This window comes from Numenius arquata, chromosome 8, assembly GCF_964106895.1.
Source record: "Numenius arquata chromosome 8, bNumArq3.hap1.1, whole genome shotgun sequence".
NCBI lineage: Eukaryota > Metazoa > Chordata > Aves > Charadriiformes > Scolopacidae > Numenius > Numenius arquata.
Genome location: NC_133583.1, coordinates 1,410,029 through 1,427,577, shown reverse-complemented (window position 1 = coordinate 1,427,577; position 17,549 = coordinate 1,410,029). Strand labels below are relative to the sequence as shown.

General features: G+C 43.6%; 1 protein-coding gene across 1 annotated transcript in view; it reads left to right on the top strand.

Moving 5' to 3' along the window:
• Positions 1–17,549, top strand: part of GRM7 (glutamate metabotropic receptor 7) — a 264,649-nt gene that overhangs the window by 8,526 nt on the left and 238,574 nt on the right. The gene's annotated exons all lie outside the window — the stretch shown is intronic.

Genomic DNA, 17,549 nt, shown 5'->3' with positions numbered 1-17,549 from the left:
GACAGTAAGGAGCAGTCTTAGGTTGCAAGATTTCATTCTGATGCTGGTTCTGCTTAGTGTCTATGAACATGTTTGTGTATGTAGGTGTTTTATATATATATAAATATATATATACACCTGCACATATATATATATAAAATATATATATTTTTAGATATCTATGCTGTAAACATAAGCGACCCGTCTTTAAACATCTTGCTCAGGGCTAAGGCTGGGAAGGGGAGAGCAGGCAGGAGCACGGGGCCATGGTGGATGAGGATGGGATGGAGCACGCCTCCGCTTCCATTGACTGCCGCTGCTGTCAGTCCTGTCACCTGCTTGTTTGGCTTTTCGATTCTGTCTGTCTCACATTATTATGATGTTAGGGCTCAGAAGAATCAATGATGTGTGATTAATAGAGAAAAGACGTGTTTTAGTTGTACAGAGCCACCTCAGAGGCGTTCGGCGGTACAGGTAACGGGTTGTGTTCAGGCTTGGCTCTTCCTACCCGGGAAGCGAGTGAAGGGAGGACGGGCAGAAACCATGGTGGAAAACAGGGGGGAGAGCACAGAGAGGTTGGTGTGTGGCTGGTGCAGGGTGAGAGGGTGCTGGAAGGAGGATGCTCTGTGGAACCGGCTTTCCCTCTCCTCCCACCAGCAGGAGCCTCAGGTCTTTCCCCAGCAGAAGCTGGGGTGGCTTTCCAGACACCAGCATGGGCAGAGGGGATGGACAACGGGGCTGTGGTGGCTCTTCTCTTTGTGTCAGGCTACTGGCCATGTGCCTGCCGCCTTGGTTTCTGCCCACACGTTGCTCTGACAGATCAAAGGGAGGGCCAAGGTTGGGGTGGAGGAGTTGAGAGTGGTGACTGTGCAGCTCATTGCCCTGGTAGGGGCAGCTGGAAGCATCTGAGGTTGAGTCTGGTGTCTGCACAGCTCAGATCGGTGACACAGGAGTCCCAGGGAGGTCACAGACCCGTTGGTGTGTCACACAGTGGGTAACTGGGACAAGCTGCTTGCCTTAGCCCAAGGGCAACGCCTTGCTGGAGCTGCTTTACTCTTTCCAGTTCAAAAGGCAGATAATCTGGACCTGGCTTTGGTGTGATCCCTGTGCTCCACCACGTGCTGTAGAAGTGCCCTTAGATCTTGCTCTTACAACTGTTTTTGGCTTTTCACTTGCGGGTATAACAAGTGCTGACAAAGCCAAAACCTTAAGCTGTAGGTTGTCCTGAAAAATGACTGTGATCCAGGTTCTCCTCAGGTGGGTTGATACAAACCCGTAGCTCCACATGCTTTGTTAGAGATTTCACATTTCTGTGGGCTGGGGGTGCCCGTAGCTGCTGGGGTTCAGCGATACGAGCCCCATGGGACGAGTGAGCATCACCACGGCCAGTGCTGCAGCCTTTATGGGAGCTGAAGGGCGAGCTCTGCGCTGCCTTTAAACACCCCTTCTCACTGGAAATGTTAAAAAAGTTGGTTGTAGCCTGGTTTCCAGGGTTAGCTGGAAAAGTCATCCTTTTTGTGTTCATAAACCAAGTTTCAGTTATAGAAATGACAGTGTAAAAGTGAATATATGTCCCTGCATGTGATTTTTATAGCAGCCATTTATTACTATCCTTCACAAAGGCCCTAATCCTGACTTTTCTTAGAAGAGTGCCCATACATAAATAGGACTATAAATCCAAAGGTTGTAGAGAACGGAAACACACACTTATCTTTGCACAATTTTCCAGCCTTTGCTTTGGATGCTCCAGCTCTGGCTGGTGTAGGTGGGAAGGCAGCAAGCTGGATGGGGACCTGCCTGACTCACTTGGAGAGTTTGAAGCATCCCTTTGTCCTGGGGCTGTCCCCTTGATGTCCCTCCTGCTCCAGCTCCCTTGGGTGCTCCCCTCCTGCATTCTGGGGTGGAGGTTATCTGCATGGCTCCTTCCATGGTGGCTCTCCATCCTCATGGTGAGTCACTGATGGGAGATGGAACCCAGGCTGGTCCTGGCAGGTGCTTGGCGAACTTCTTTTATAAACTTCTCTGAAGAATATTCTTCAACCTCCATGAAAGAGTTTGTTTCATTTTGTCGGTTTTTTTTTTTTTTCCTCTTAATAGTCAGCTTTTATCCTCTTTGCTGGAAATTTTCCTAGTTTTGTTTTGACTGTACTTTCACAGCATGCCATGAGGCTTAAGTGCATCCCACGATGCAATAGGTATCTTCCTAAAGCAAGACTTGTGCTCTCCCTTCTAGGCTGGAAGCTGGGTACAGGAAAAGTAGAGGTTTTGAATGGTTTAGTGAGAGATATTTATCCACAGGATTAACATTCACACAGCTGGGACTTGGGAAACTCCATCTCTCTCTGATTCAGGCTCAAGATTTCCGCCTGAATTTCCAATGGTCTGGATGGGTATTACTGGCTATTTTCAATTCTCTCTCATCCCAGTGATGCATTTCCAGTGCAGACTATCTGTGTTTAAAAAAAAAAAAACATAAGAAATTTGCTTCCAGAACAGCCTTTGTTTATAGAACCGGAAATTTCCTATATGAAGAAAATAATAATCCCAATACTCTCAATTCAGTATCTTTGATGGAGTGGACGGAGGGTTCAGGATCTCAGGAGACTTTTGCGCCTACATCATCTGAGATGGGAACGCGCACGTTCGGTGCCTTGCAAGTTTACTTTCTCTGCTGCCATTTTAGAATCTGTGTAGAGTCACATTCTGCAGGCTCATATGCAGAAGATTTTCTAATAAATTTATTATTTCATAAAGATTTTAATAACAGTAATTATGCATTCATCAGAATGGAGATTTGTTTCAATGTCATTAAATTCAGCCTCATAATTATATGCATGGTATTTTTGCACAGAGTACAAACTGAGTGCAGTTGCTTTGTAAATGTATCCCAGCACTTGGCGACACAGGACGAATTTACATCTTTGCAGGATTTTCGTCTCCAGCTATTGGTGTGTTCAATATACCAAGAAAAAAACGGGACAGCAGGAAATTTTCTTCTCTGAGAACGGAGGATTTGGGCCTTAAGAATTGCAGCAGGTTTCTATTTCCAGCAACAGCAAATGATCTCCTTAAAACAAGATCACAATCTATACTGGCTTTCTTTTTTTTTTGGACACAAATTTATTTTTAGGCATCCTGAGATAAACACAGACACGTTAGTTTTTAAAGTTCTGCTGTTGGCAAAGCAAGCTGGACTAGATGGACTGCAATTCTGATAGGAAATTCCCTTTTCACTGTGAATTTGGCCCTGGGAGAGCCAGGCATTTGCCACTTTCTGGGTCCCTCTGCTTGATAAACACGGCTTGATAAACTTAATATCTTTGTTTTCAATCAGGATATCAGAGACCACTAATGTTTAATGCCAGTAATACAAGATTCCTTGTAACATGCTTATTTTAAACACTGAGGATAGGTATAAGCGTATACTCCCTAATTTAAAAGTGAAACAAGGATCTTTTTTTTTTTTTTTTTCCAGGATGAGCCCAGCTGGCCATAGATGTTTGATAGATCTCTAATGCTCATCTTGAGTTGTGACAGTGTCTCCCCTGTATCTCACTACTTAATTTCCATGTTAAAAAAATAAATAAATCGCAGGCAACTTGATCAAATCCCTCATATCAGCCTGTATCTTGAGTATCTCAAGGGCAGCGCAGAGTTTGGTATGCACCGTGTAACATTCTCCATTGATTCACCTGTCCCCAGCCTTCAGCATTTAAATTTTCTTTGACACTCAGGTCCATAACCACCTCTCTTGTGCTGTAACGCGTATTCTGGCGATGTCAAACGCTTCCTGCTGCTCTTTCTGAAAAACTTCAAAGTTCAGAACTTGCATCTCTGCTGATGCAGCCAGAGCTACCCGTGTTGCCTCCCCACCTTCCTGCCCTTCCTATTGCCTATAGAAATGAGTTGATAAAGGCCCCTCGGGTGTATTATTAATGTTACTTTCCTTATGGTGTCTTCTCCCCTTGCTGTTTCTCTGGTACTTTCCATCCCTACCCACAGGGATGACCCTTCCCACCCTGCCCGCCCTCGCATGAGGATACGTTGGGACCATGGCTTCCCAGAGGACCACCCACCCATCACTGGTTAACGCGGGCTGAGGGCACAGCTGGGTTTATTCAATTTAACAAAGTGGTTCTGAGTGGTTGGGGTCAAGCTCCCCACTGATGGATGAAAGTGGAGCTCTGACAGCTTACACCAGCTGAGGCTGTGGCTTTATTTTCTGTATATTTATTCCCTTTGGAAAGGGCACATTCCCCAGTTTGGGCCGTCAGGTACGCTGGGATGCCCTTAGCCCGTGGTCATTTCTCATATTCATCTTATAATGAAGAGATGAATATGGAAAAGCAAGATACAGGTTAACCTAATGGATGGCTGAAAGCTAATAAATTCTCCTCTTGTCTTGAATTTAAAGACAGCTCATAAGAGCCTCGACAGCGTCACCAGCAGTTTTAATTCTGCCTTGCTGCTAGAGAGACAAGACTGAGTGCCCAGCGTTGCTTCCCACGCTCCCGTCAGGATGGAGTCCTAATAGGTAGGATCAAGGCCAAATCCCATTTAATAAAAAAGAATGGTAGGAGTAAATCAGAAGTTAAAGGGAAACTGTCAGCTCAAATTTGGCTGGAAGTTGTTATTTTTATAGAAATAAAATCCAGCACTAATAGAGATGTTTTAGTGATTTTTAAAGAAGGTAATTTTGCGGTAGTACTTGAATGCACAGACATGATATTGACAATAAAAATTAATTAAGTGACTTTTTGTGGTTTTGTAGTTTTTCTATCTGACAGCAGTACAGATAATCTTGGAGTATTAGCGACAGAGAGGAAATTATCTTTTTAAGGTGTGTATGCCAATACTACAGTGAAGGATTCTCAAAATTAGGAAAGGCTATTTTCATGTCTTGATTCCACAGCAAGTCTGTGGCACCTGGGAGCTCCACGCCTGTCCCAGAGCTCGAAAACATTTCCTGTAGTAGAGTGTGAGTGTCTGAGGCAAAGCGATTGCTGCTGTACGGGATTCTGGAAGCCGACACACAAAAAAATAAATTAATTTTCCATCTGCCTGCAGCAACCGTGATGGCATCAGCCCTGAGGGAGCTCCAGCTTGTTTTCACTGTGTTAGCTAAATTGGGTGTGTGGAAATGGAGAAATGATTTGACTTCTTCAAGCTTTGTGGAGGGTGCCCAGGACGTCTGCAGAAGTCAGTCTGTGACACGGCGGGACCTGTGGCGGCGTGGGAGGGGGTGGACGGCGTGCACGGCTGCAGAGCAGAGGGGCTCCAGTCCTTTGAAAAGCAGCTTTCCAACCTTAGGGATATTTTTTTTTGTGATCTGCTAAACTGTGAAGGGCATTGAATCCATGAAGAAATGAAAGAAATCACAAATATACTTTTTCCACACCTGTGATAAATGTGCTTTGCTAGAGAATCAAATTGTTATTAAAAAAGCCTTCAAACCCTGTGCTGATTTTCTCAGGAAGAATCTTCTTACATTTCAGAAGAAAATAAATACCTCTAAGCACAAAAGCTCTGTGGAATGAGGCTGATCACTCTCCTATAAAATGTCCTGCTTGAGACAAGCCAAGCTTCTGCCTCTCTAAGAGATCCATCTGTTGGTGAAATCATAATTGCTTATTCAGATGTGCATTATGTGGCTACGATTATGATAAACGCACGTATGTGAAATAAAGCCCATATTTGTTTCTGAGCGTGGATCTGTGCTGGGCTATAACCCTGCACTTAATGCTTAAGCACGTAATGACTCTTTCCTGATTATCATAACCCAGGGGTTGATCCTGGCTCAAAACTCTTCTCAGCCCCGGTGGAAATGCCCGATGCAGAACCATGGCACGGCGGCTGGGGTGGGTCGGGGGCTCCTCTTATGGGCAACGGGCTCATTGGCCCGGTGGCCAGCGAGTGAACGCCGCAGCAGCAACCAGGTAGCTGAGGTTTAACATTCCGCCTTTTAACGATGAATAAAGTTGTAGCAGTTTATCACAAATATGAACTGTTCCAGGGGGCGAACTAGCTGATTTGTGGTACTTCTCCGTGGCAATTTACTATATCCGTCTCTATGCAATGCTTTATTTATACATATGGCTTTGTTTTTCCTTTCTCTACTTTTCCAATTTGAATTTTTTAGCAGTAAATGTGTGTGTGCCTCCCTCTTCCCTCCCTCCGCTGTTCCTCACTCCGCTCCTAAGCAGCCTGGAAAATTGGTCTGACAGTTGATCCTTATCTCCAGGGTGAATTTTAGATAAGATGCTATTGGGTTCATGAAATAAAGTTTTTTTCTCCTGCCATTATTAAGGTATCGTTGAGCTGGCAGAACTAGCAAACTCGTCTTTTTTGTCTTTCCTGCTGTTTTTGTAAAGCATGTTAAATCTTATCACTTAAATTATTATAAATATGGCACACATTAAAAACAACAAAAATGATGAGGAATAGTTTAAACACACAGCGAGGAGAAAACATGCTCTTTCTCAATTGAACTCTTTGTTCTGTTCATGAATCTCTTTGTCATATTTGTTGACTGAGGTTTTTTTTTTTCATTTATTTAATGTGCTCCATGAAGACAAATTAAAAATGCCAGTTATTTAATGAAATAAAATCACGCTGAGGTTTGTGCTGCTTTAACTCTCAGCTTTGTGCTTTGCCTTATACCTGGTACCCTGGAAGTTTCTCAGTGGTGCTGAGGTTTGCTGAGAGGCGAGATGGAACCGGGGCTATGGCCCTCGCTAGGCTGCGGAATTACCTGGGGAAGGCTGGAAATGCACCCGGGGCTTTGGAGAGCGTGGGGATTGTCAAAGCCGGTGAGTGGAAATGAAGTACATTTCCAGTTCCTCCCATTTTCCTTTTATCCCAACCCATACCTAAAGACCAAATCATTCTATTGATTGTTCTGTCAAACGTAATGACACGTTTTGTTTTTAACTGATGGCAGTCTTTTGGAGAGTGTTTCTATGGGGAAAATGAAAGTTGCGATGAATTCCTCAGACCCTTTGTTTGTGGTCACCCTTCTTTTGGCTTGGTTTTGGTGTTGTGTTTTTTTTGTTGGTTTTTTTGTTGTTTTTTTTGTTGCTGTTGGTTGGACTCGATCTCAAAGGTCCCTTCCAACCAAGAAGATTCTGTGGTTCTTACCGCACCCATGCTCGTTGTGTGATGCTTCTCCCCGTGGTCCACGTTTGCAAGGTCAACTCCTTAGTTTGCTTTGGGATGGCTAAATCCGTGCTGATTTTGACTGACCAGTGGGCAATGTATCCCCATCAGGGACACATACAGGGGATGCTCCTGTATTGGGAGTGTTTTCTAATGGTCCATGGCATTCCCCTGGAGACTCTGGGACAGTGGATGACACGAGACCCAGTGACTCCATTGAAAACCTACAGCAATGCCTTAGAGCGAGCTTTTAAGGAAAGTCTCTGTCTGCTTAGTGAATTACCTGGGATACTTATCTCAGGGAAGGGGCACATTCAGGCTAAATGACAGCCTGTCACTGCACAGAACAAAATACTCTTATAAGCTACAGCAATTTTAAAAATAGAAACCAGGGAGAAAATGGACTTGAAGGTACATAGCACTCAGACAGACGGGAATTGGTCCTAATGGGCCTTGAGCTGTGCTGGGGATAGAGGGCTGCGAGCGCACGAGCTGCAGGTGGGAGCAAAGTTACTGCTCTCATATGTCTCCCCTTGTCTGATTTATTTTTATTCCTAATTTGGACAAAGAACTCCCTCAGACTTGAACTTTTCCTTCTCTGGCTGCTGCGAGGGGCTGCTGGCGGCCGGGTCGGGTGGGATGGGGGAATCGACCAGAAAAACGCGGCTGCTCTGTAGGACTTGCTTTATTTTGCAAAAAACTTGCATCACCTGAAATCTGCTGGTCCTAGATTAGGTAATATCTGATTTCAAAAAATAATCTGTGGCCTGGCTCCCGAGTTTAGCAGATGAGCACTCGCTGTGAGCCTAGAAAGACGGAGATGGGATTTTTATCTGCTCCCGCACGCTCCTTGCTCTCAGTCCTGCGAGCTTTCCAGGTGAGCCCCCCCGCAAGCAGACCCTGCTCGTACCCAGGGACTGGCAAAAAAAATCCTCCATCGCCTGGGACCCCCTGTGGGTGCTCAGACTGGTCTCCCCGCTGCTTTCTGCAGCCCAGGGATGGGTCAGATCCCCAGCACTGCTGGCCGGGCTGAGCAGGGTCTGGCTGTTCCTTGCTCTTGTGTGGGGAGGAGCTCTCTGGAGCCTCTCAAACCTCTCGAGTTTATTGTCAAAACAGGAAAAAAAAAAAAAAAAGAAAAAAAAAGATGTTTGCTCTCTAGGTTGTTTTTTCCTTCTTCACCTCTCTCCCAGTGCTCACATAAATTAAGCAAAATGTGGTAGAATTGGAATGTTTTCCTTAACAGTTGGCAAAGTGTAGTATAGAACCGTAGAATGGTTTGGGTTGGAAGGGACCCTAAAGATCATCGTACGTACTATTAAAGCTGAATCCATCAGCAGACACAAGACCCACCAACCTCTTCACCTTTTTTCTTTTCAAATGCATACTGCTCATCTTAATATCAGGCATCACAGATGCAAGAAAAACATTTGGAAAACATTGATTGGGGGTTTATTGACCTATAAAATATACCCTGTTGTAGAAATCAGGGCGTAACTCAGGGGAATTTGTGTGCAGCTTATAAATCCTTCACCATGAGGACTATCCTAAGCACATGCATCTGGAAAGCAAGGTTTTGACCTCAACTGGAGCTTCTCACTGCCAGTATAATACTAAAAATATACAAATTATTGTAATGACAGTGCATAAAGAGCAGGGTTTTTTGGCTGGAGTGAATTTGTCAGCAGAATTGCAGAGATTGCCTTTACCTTAGGATTTTGCTTGTTGTCTTTCAGAGATGAACGCAAAATCTACCCACAAATAACCAACTCAACATTTCCTTTCACAGCTTTGAAAAGAGAGAAACCCTGCCAATAGTCTAACAGACCAATAAAGTGGAGTGTCTTCTCATGCAAAAGAAAATCCTGCCCACTTTTAACAGGGATTAATCCCTGACTGCCGGGATTGCTGAGTTTTCAACGTACTGTTTCCTGGTTGGAGAGTCCCAGTTATCAGGAGAATGATGCACATTATTTTGGGAATTTATTATTATTTCTGCTGGTTTTGGTTGGATGGATGTGCTGATTATTGTCAACAGCTAATGGTTGATGGAAGGAGTAAGGAGTTATGGAGAAATCTGGTTTCTGCATTGGCTAATACTTGTGCCTAAAGTAGCTTTGGGCATGAGCCAAAGGTGCGATGGATGGAGACGGGGTGGTGAGTCTTAACCCCAGCCTGCGTGAGGATTAGCGCCTTTTTCTTGGCAGTACAAAGGGAATCAATGATATCTTCAACTCCTGTGTAAGAAACCTTATCCCCGAAGTGTCAGAAGTAAAACCTTGCTTTGGAGCTTCAGAAATGGAGGTGGCTATTGCTGCAGCTCTGTTAGGACCAGCTCATTGATGTCAGTCTGAACTGCCAAGCGCTAAAATCCACCGTGAAAATCCAACCCATCGAGATTTTGGGTATTGCTGGGATGGATCCTAACAGGAGGCGGACGTGTTCTAGCATTATTTTTTTTTCTTTGCGTTGAAATTAACTTCTCAGGTTAATTACTTGATTATTCCTCCCCACACTTTGCACTTTATCATTACGTATCTCCAAATGAGTTTGTAAATTCACACCTTGTTGACAGGAACATTATTCTGGGGAGCAGCGATCGCAGCTTTGCTGGTAAATGTGTCGGACCAGCAGCATCCAGGAGGTCCTGGTGAGACAGGAGCACTGCGCTGGAAAAAGCAACAGATAGAGCTGTCTAGATAAAGGGAGAAATGTGGTCATAGGCTTTATTTAAGATGTGATCACACTCTTCAGCTTTTGGGGACTGGCATTTTTTCTAAAAAAAGCGCCTGCCCAGTCAGAAAAAAACACTTAAAACTCCAGATTTTTTTTTAAATCTTGCAGACATAAGCCTGCCCAAAAGGCTCAAAACTCAAAAACATTGGGAAGTTTTAAGAAAATTATTTCAATGGAAGTGTAGATTCTCACAGTAACTCATGGCTATAGAAACTAGGATTATTAAAAAGTCATGCAAATACAGTTACAGCAGCAGTAAAACTACAAAGCTCTAACTATGCTGTAAGATGCTCAGGACATTTCTCAAGATGTTCTCCAGTACAGGAAAGAGCCTAAACTTGAAAAAAATATGTGCTTATAGGCAATTTTAAAATTTTCATTCAGTAGATTTTGTCGCTTTGACAAGTGAAAGTAGACGTGTTAAAAATAAAGAGGTCTCATGCTCTCCAATTTAAAAATACTCACTAGTTCAAAAAGCTGTTGAAATCTGATTAAAATCTTACATGGTAAAAAGTTGTACTGGTGTGGTGTATGAAATAGAGCATGTAAAGATAATCCACGTGCGCTGGAGTCCCATCAGTGACCTCAGCTGGGGAGCCTTGTGGACCTATTGCGTTGGAGGTTTTGCACTTTTCAAGTCTCTCTCGTATTCAGTTCACTAAATCCAGTGCTTGGGCTGGTTATTTTGGCATCCCAAGTGCTTGATCCTCTTCAAATAGTTGACATCCTCTCAGTGCATTAATTCCTCTCTGGCATTATGATGATAGGGTATTGATGAGAAAACTTGGAAGATTAAGGCTTGAACTGAGTTAAGAGTGGGACTAACCTTAATTAATGCGTGTTACTGTTTCTTGTGTGACAGTTTATCTGCTCTTAATTAATGTTGTTCAAAGTACATTATAGATAGGTGATTATAGACTTATTTAAAAAAGGAATGGCGAGTAGCTGTCATGATCCAACAAGAGGACTACTTAGACGGCAAGAGAAAAAAGGTAGTTGCCAATACGGCTAAGTCCTCTGCACAGCAGGAACCCCGTGAGATGACTTCTGGCTGTAGTTGACCTCTCTGTCTCTGAATTAAATGGGAATTGAACCAAGCAGCCTAGTGAATCTTCTTCAATTTTGCCAGTTTTTATTGACTCCTGTAACTGTCCTAATGAGACACTGCATTTAAGATGTCTAGTCTCTCCCACCCACTATTTTTTCTCGAGCTTTTCTGAATGTCTATTTTTTACATGGGCTGTTCTCATTCGCAGTCCTTTACATTAACGGTTTGAAAACGACAGTTCTTCTATATCTTTTTTAAAAATGTTCTCTGGGGAATTATGCTTCAAACAGGGAAATTGTATGTTTCATTATCAAAAAGGTTTCAGGTTTTATCAGAGCCTTTTTGTTATAGTTGTCATGGAGGTTTTTATTATTATTGTTAAATTGAATAATGGGGAGGAACCTGTTCTTAAGTCTTTGTACAAGAACTAAAATTTAAATCCAGAGAAATCTGCTCTGTTTGTAAAAGTGACTTTTTAAGGTTAACTGCATTTAGTTACAACCGTTGGAAGTGCAGCTTTGTTACTTTATCTGAATTAGATAGCAAGGGCTTTTGCAACTGCAATAAGGGAGGATTGAATCCAGCTTTTAAATGTAGATGGAATATCTGGTAGTTATTTTTCAGGGACTTCTTGGTAATTCTTCCTCATATTTCTTCTTGGTAATCAGAAGCAGCCCTCTCAGGGGCTGCTGCAGGACCCTAGCAGGGATGCGGTCTTTTGGTAGTGGCATGGAAAAAGATGCTTCAAAAGGATCTGGAGGTGGATCCTCTGTAGTGAGTAGAAAACATGTTGCTTTGGGTGGGGAGCAAGATGTTCCACTGGAGGAGCAGGTGGGACCTGTCACCCTCTTCATGGTCCTTACCAGGGACAGGATGAGCTGTTTCTGGCACCGCTCCTTCTCCTAAACTGCAGGAGCTCAGTGATTTGAGCGAAATAACCATCAACCCCTTTCCTCTGGCTTTACCTGCTTCATCCAGGCAGCGCGGCTGCTGGAGCATCCTCAGGCATAGGAATGATGGTGGATCCAGCATCACCTCTACCAAAACGTCCTCTGCACCAGCAGCTCAGCTGGAGTACCATGAGGCTGGAAAAAAATCACTATACTGGAGATGGGATGCTAATTATTATTCTGCATGAGCTCAGTATTATTCACAGCCATCAAACATCCCTGGGACCGTAACAGCTCCCGATTCCTTGGGGCTGGGACGGAATCTGAATAAGCAATAAAGAGATTAAAAGCTTGGATCTGAGTGAGCTCTTGCAGCTGGGAGTCACCGCAGCAAGAAAAGCAGAGGCAGCGGAGTGTAACCTTTGTGAAATGTGGGTCAAATTCAGCAAATAGTTTTGAAATAGTTTTGTCTAAAAAAAAAAAAAAAAGTAGAGGAATAGTTTGAAAATGTAAAAAAAAAAATAAATTCATTTCAGCATATTCAGGCTATCCCAGACTTCAGGGAGCCCCCAGTTCAGAGAAAGCATGAAATGTAAATACTTTATATAATGCTTACTGTGACCATCATCCTTATTATGCCTGTGAAATGCATAATTTTTTCCTTCGGATGCTGAAATTTGTTGACAATCAGGAATAAGAAGAGTCCCCCAGGATTGTTTTGGTGTTACGCTGTGGGAACTTTCCTTGTAATTACCACAGTAAGGCAAATTGCAGTAGGCATTTTAAAATAACAAGTTTAGAGACTGACCTTTTTAAAAGGCTTTGATGAAAGATGTGAAAAACGGGAATTCATTATAATATTTCTAATTTCCTGACATTAAAATAGGAAAGACTTCCTCAATGTGCATCTTCTCAAATAGTTATCGACAACTGTCCTAGTTTAACAAAGGTCCCTTGGCTCTATGCATGCCAATGAACTTAACTATTGAATTTGTAAATCGGTGCTAATATATCCTCTACAAAAGGGAAGGGTTTCTTTCTGTGTATACATTGCTGTCGAACAATTCATTACTGTGGTATAAATGCCTGAATGGGTTTGGTCTAAAGGTGCATAAATACATTTAAATTGATTTAAAATTAGGACCATTAAAATAACTGCACAAATCCCCTAAGAGCATTTTGGGGTAAAATTAAATTCAGGACACACATAAAATATAAAAAATTATATATATATATATATATATATATATATGATTAGATATGATTTCAGCATTGTTATTATTTGTTTTTTATTTAAAGTCATAAGAAAGCACAAAAATAATTCTCAAAGCAATTTCTAAGACCGCAGGGAAGGTAAACAAAAGCATCTGGAAGCTGTTTACTCTCGAGAAGAACAGGCAGAATCCCGGTTAGGTGCCAGTTTGTTTATTTTTCTGTGGGTGGGGTTGTTGTTGGGGGGGGGGAAGTTTCTCCTCGACTTGAAAGACCCCGACCAAACCCATTCTTCAAGGCTTTGTTTGAAGACACAATGAGACAGTCCCTGCTCCAAAGAATTTACCGTCTAAGCAGAAAAAAAACAAAGGGCTTGGAGGAAAGATGTATTATCTCCCTCTTGCAGATGGAAAACTGAGAGGCATAACAGATTAAGAGAATTGCCTCTGATCGTCTAAGACACTCTGTGAGAGCTGTGCGGTGAACTTCCAGAACGTAAGTCCCCCCCCCATGAGAGCCGCGGCCACCAAATCGTCCCTCCCCACCCGGCCCCTGGGGAAAAAGGAGTTTTCTCCAACGGGACACAATTTCTCTTCCTTCTTCCTCGCTTCTAGGGCTCGAGATTCGTGCCCCGTTTCCCTCGGCACCCCTCACGCTGCTCGTAGCATCTCTAAGGGCAAAGTCCTCCCTTCGGAGGGATCGTGGGTTGTGACAACCGGTTTGTTTTCCCGGCGCCTCCAGGTTCCTTGCTGTCAGGTGGATGTGTTGGCACTAAGCCAGGTGATAAAGATTAACGGCTGGTGAAAAGGGCAGATCTTAAGCACCTGTTGCTGTTCGGGGATATAATTGGGTATAAAACTGAAAGGATCAAAATATCAATATAGTAGGAAGCTACTGCTATTCCCTTTAGAAAAGAAAAAAAGGGAAGGAAAACAAGCAATACCCCGGAGCAGCAATACAGTGTGTCCAAGGAGGGAGCCAGGCTAAAGCAGGTGGGAAATGGAGATGAATTGAGGAGACAGTGACACAGATGGGATCAATCAGGAGGCAAACAAAGAAGGTGATAAATGGGAGAGGAGCTGGCTGTGGGGAAGGAGAGTGGCAGGAGAAGCTCAGCAGAAGGGACGTGAGGAGCCGCACGGGGGGGAAAGAGCATGTTTTCATCAGGTGAGCGATAATCCAAAGAGACTTGGGGTAATTGCTGTTGTTGGAAGATGAATGTTCAGGTTCTGTGATGGGCCGCATTTATAGGATGTGTTCTTGGAAAGGAGTATCAGAAGATGGTCTCAGTGGAAAAGGCCCTTTAGCTCTCCTCCCCAGAGATACTTCCAGTGCTTTTAGAACAAAAGGTTGAAAGTTCCCAAAGAAAATTCTTCTCTTGCCATGGAGTATCTGAGACCCGAATTTCTCCCCAGTAATTCCTGTCATCTTTTGTCTCTTAAGACCCTGCGAATCTGTATGTTAAACAGCTCCTTGGGTGGGCAGAAGAAACTTTTCTCTCTCATACTGATGCGCGCCTTTGCTGGGACCTTGTTCTGCACCTCGGGAGCTGGATGGGAGATTTGGGCATTGATGAATCTGAGGTAGCAGAAGTCTCCCGATTTGCAACAGAAATTTGGGTTCTGGTTTTGGTTTTTTTTTTAGTGGAGTAGGAAGCGTATCACATGGACCTTAGGGAAGGGTTTCACGTGAAAGGGAGAAAAGGAGCATTTTGGAGTTTATGCTATGAATTTTCTACAAAGAATGATTTTAAATGTAGTTTTTGTAATGTGTGACTTTATTTATTTTTAAAAAAGGCTGCATTATTAAATTTGGTTTTGTCTGTGCAAACAAACATGAATTATTTTGCTAGCTCAAGTGTCTTCTCAGTCACCCATAAATAAGAAAATGACTTGAGAGTACAATTGATCAAAAATGATGCATTGAGTTTTTCCCCACAAGGAGGCCATTGAATTCGGAGCTCTGTCAGGTCGTGAATTTCTCGCTCATCCACAGAAAGCCTTTCTCCTTCAAAACTGCATTTCATAATGATATCTTTGTTTTCAGCAAATGATGCAATAATTCAGATAAATCTGCACTCATTGAGGAAAAAATAGAAATGAATTGTTTGTGACACGTAATGAATTTCCAGCCTATTTGGAAGGAAGAGGTAAACAGGTCTGACAGCTGGGTCTTGGGTTCTCCCTGATGAATAAGGATCTGTCTGGTGGGTGCTGTGCTGGGCAGATGAGAAATCTTTCTGAGTGTGTTCAAAATGAAGGAAGGTGATCCCGCAGAGGAATATCTTGGATGCTGTTGTCCTTTGGCTATGGCTGGGCTGCTGGTGGTGCCTCTTGGGAGGTGGCTTTGGGGCTGATCTGCTCCCCATGGAGAAGGTGCTGGGCTGCAGAAGCTCTGCTGGCTGAGAACAGGGCTTCTGTCCTTCCTGAGCTTCTGGGGTGCTGGTATGGCTGGAAATCAGACAGATGTTTTCTTGCACAAGCACATCCAAGGGAAAGAGGAGACTTCCATCCTTACAGTTGAGGGGAATTTCTATCTTCAAAGTGAATTTGATTCAAATTTTGTTGAAAAGCAGTTATGTTTGCTTAAGAAATGGGTTATAGTTTCCCAGAATATTCTTGGTTTTGTTGGGTTTTTTTTAAGGAATGTAGGGAATGGGCTTGATATTGACTGTGCCAGCCAACATGAGTTGGGTTCGTGTTGAATTGGCAGCTCTCGAAGACGGCAGGCGACCGCAGAATGCCATGGCTTCTCTGCCAGCCAAATTTTGTGCTAGACGGCTGTAAGAAAGCGCTTACAGGTATATTCCCTTCAGCAGTAAATTAGCTACGGATTGTTGCAAATACGTTTCACCCAGAAAGCACAGATTTCCAGGCTGGTCTGTAATAGCTGCAGCCACAGCGGTGCCAAACCAGTGTGTGTTGTCACCTCCTTGTCTCTGTCGACTGGTTTTCTCTCCCTGCTGTTGGAGTCTGCATTGTCTGAGGGTGCCGGAGGCCGGGAATTAGGAGCATCGAGCGAATTTTGACGAGATCAGGTATGCAGTTATAAGTAGATTATGAAATGTTGGCTGTAAAACTGAAGTCTAATAAATGGGTCGAACTTATTCCAGTTCAGGGAGCTAATGCAGCCGTGTTCCCGTTTGGAGAGCCCAGCATCAATGCCATTTAACCTACATGTTACTGGTGTTAGGACAGATGCACTGAAATTAATTTGATCTGTTTGACCTACATAGTTACACAGGGTGGAAATAATAAGAAATAAACAAGAAGATGAGACCGCATTAGAGCAAATCCTATTTTTGTCCTATTTTTTTTTTTCTGCCTAGTGAATACTAATGTACAAATCAAAGGAATATACTTAAAAGTGTTTTAAATAACCATCCTTATTAGAGGCTGGTGAGAAGGGAAAGGCTTGTCATTATGCAGTACAAAAGATGGAGGTGATCTTTCATGCAGGAGGGGAAAATAAAGAGCAAAAGACTACAGGAAACTCCTCTTTCCTGAAGAAAGGAGCCAACCCTTTGGGTGGCCCTTCCAGACCGGGAGCAGCTACAGACCTGCACAGCAGAAAAATACACCTCAAGCTGGCTTTTAGTTGGCACTGAAAGATGTGGTTACTGAACTCTAAGCTGTATTTTAAAACAGTGTGAAAGAGAAATAATTATCGAGGTAACAGGGGATGCTTCAAAACCTGAGATAATTTGCAGTGCAGTTGGGTCTGTATTTGCAGCTGTGGTGTTTGTTATTTCTTTCCGTGTGTGGTGGGGAGTTCGTGCTCCTCGAGGGGAAGGCAGGGAGCTGGGAAGCTCCCCTCCTGCTGCAGGGGGCTGGCAGGGTGGCCCGTGGGTCCTGCTGGGTGGCCCCAGGGGAGATGCTGGGGCAGGAGATGGATGCTCAGCGGCTCTTTGCTGGGTTTAGAGATGAATTTGGAAAATTCAGGGAAAAGAAGGCAAACTGAATCAGCTGTGTACCATCTTGCCTACATACATGCACGTCTGCCTAGGGAGGAACATGCTCTCACCAGTCGAGGTGGGAAAGGAGGGATGTGTTTGGGAACAGAGCCAGCCTGGGTGCTGCCTGCGCATCTGGGATGTCCCCAGCCATGTGCCTGTGTGTGAAGCAGGCTCTGCTTGCATGAGAACGTGTGAGAGATGAGGAGGAGAAACACTCAGTCCCCCTGCTCTGGATGAAAGCGAAGAGAACAACCCAAAAGACTCAGGTTCATCCGTCCCCACTGAAACAATGAAACCCATGAGGACTCAGCTGGTGTGGTTGGGTTTTTTTGTAAAGTAAGAATTGTAATCTTGAAGAAAGCAGGGAAACAATTGCTGGAAAAACACGGTCGCAGTGACTCTGAGGATGTTGCTGTGGAACCGAGTTTTGGAGGGTTAATGATGCTTTTTGAATGATGTGTTCTGCCTGGGATGCTGGAGTTTGAGAAACAAGCAGCCGAATACAGGAATAAAGAGTTCCAATGAAAGGGATATATTAAGTAAAAGAAATAGATCATCAATGTCATGACTTACAGAT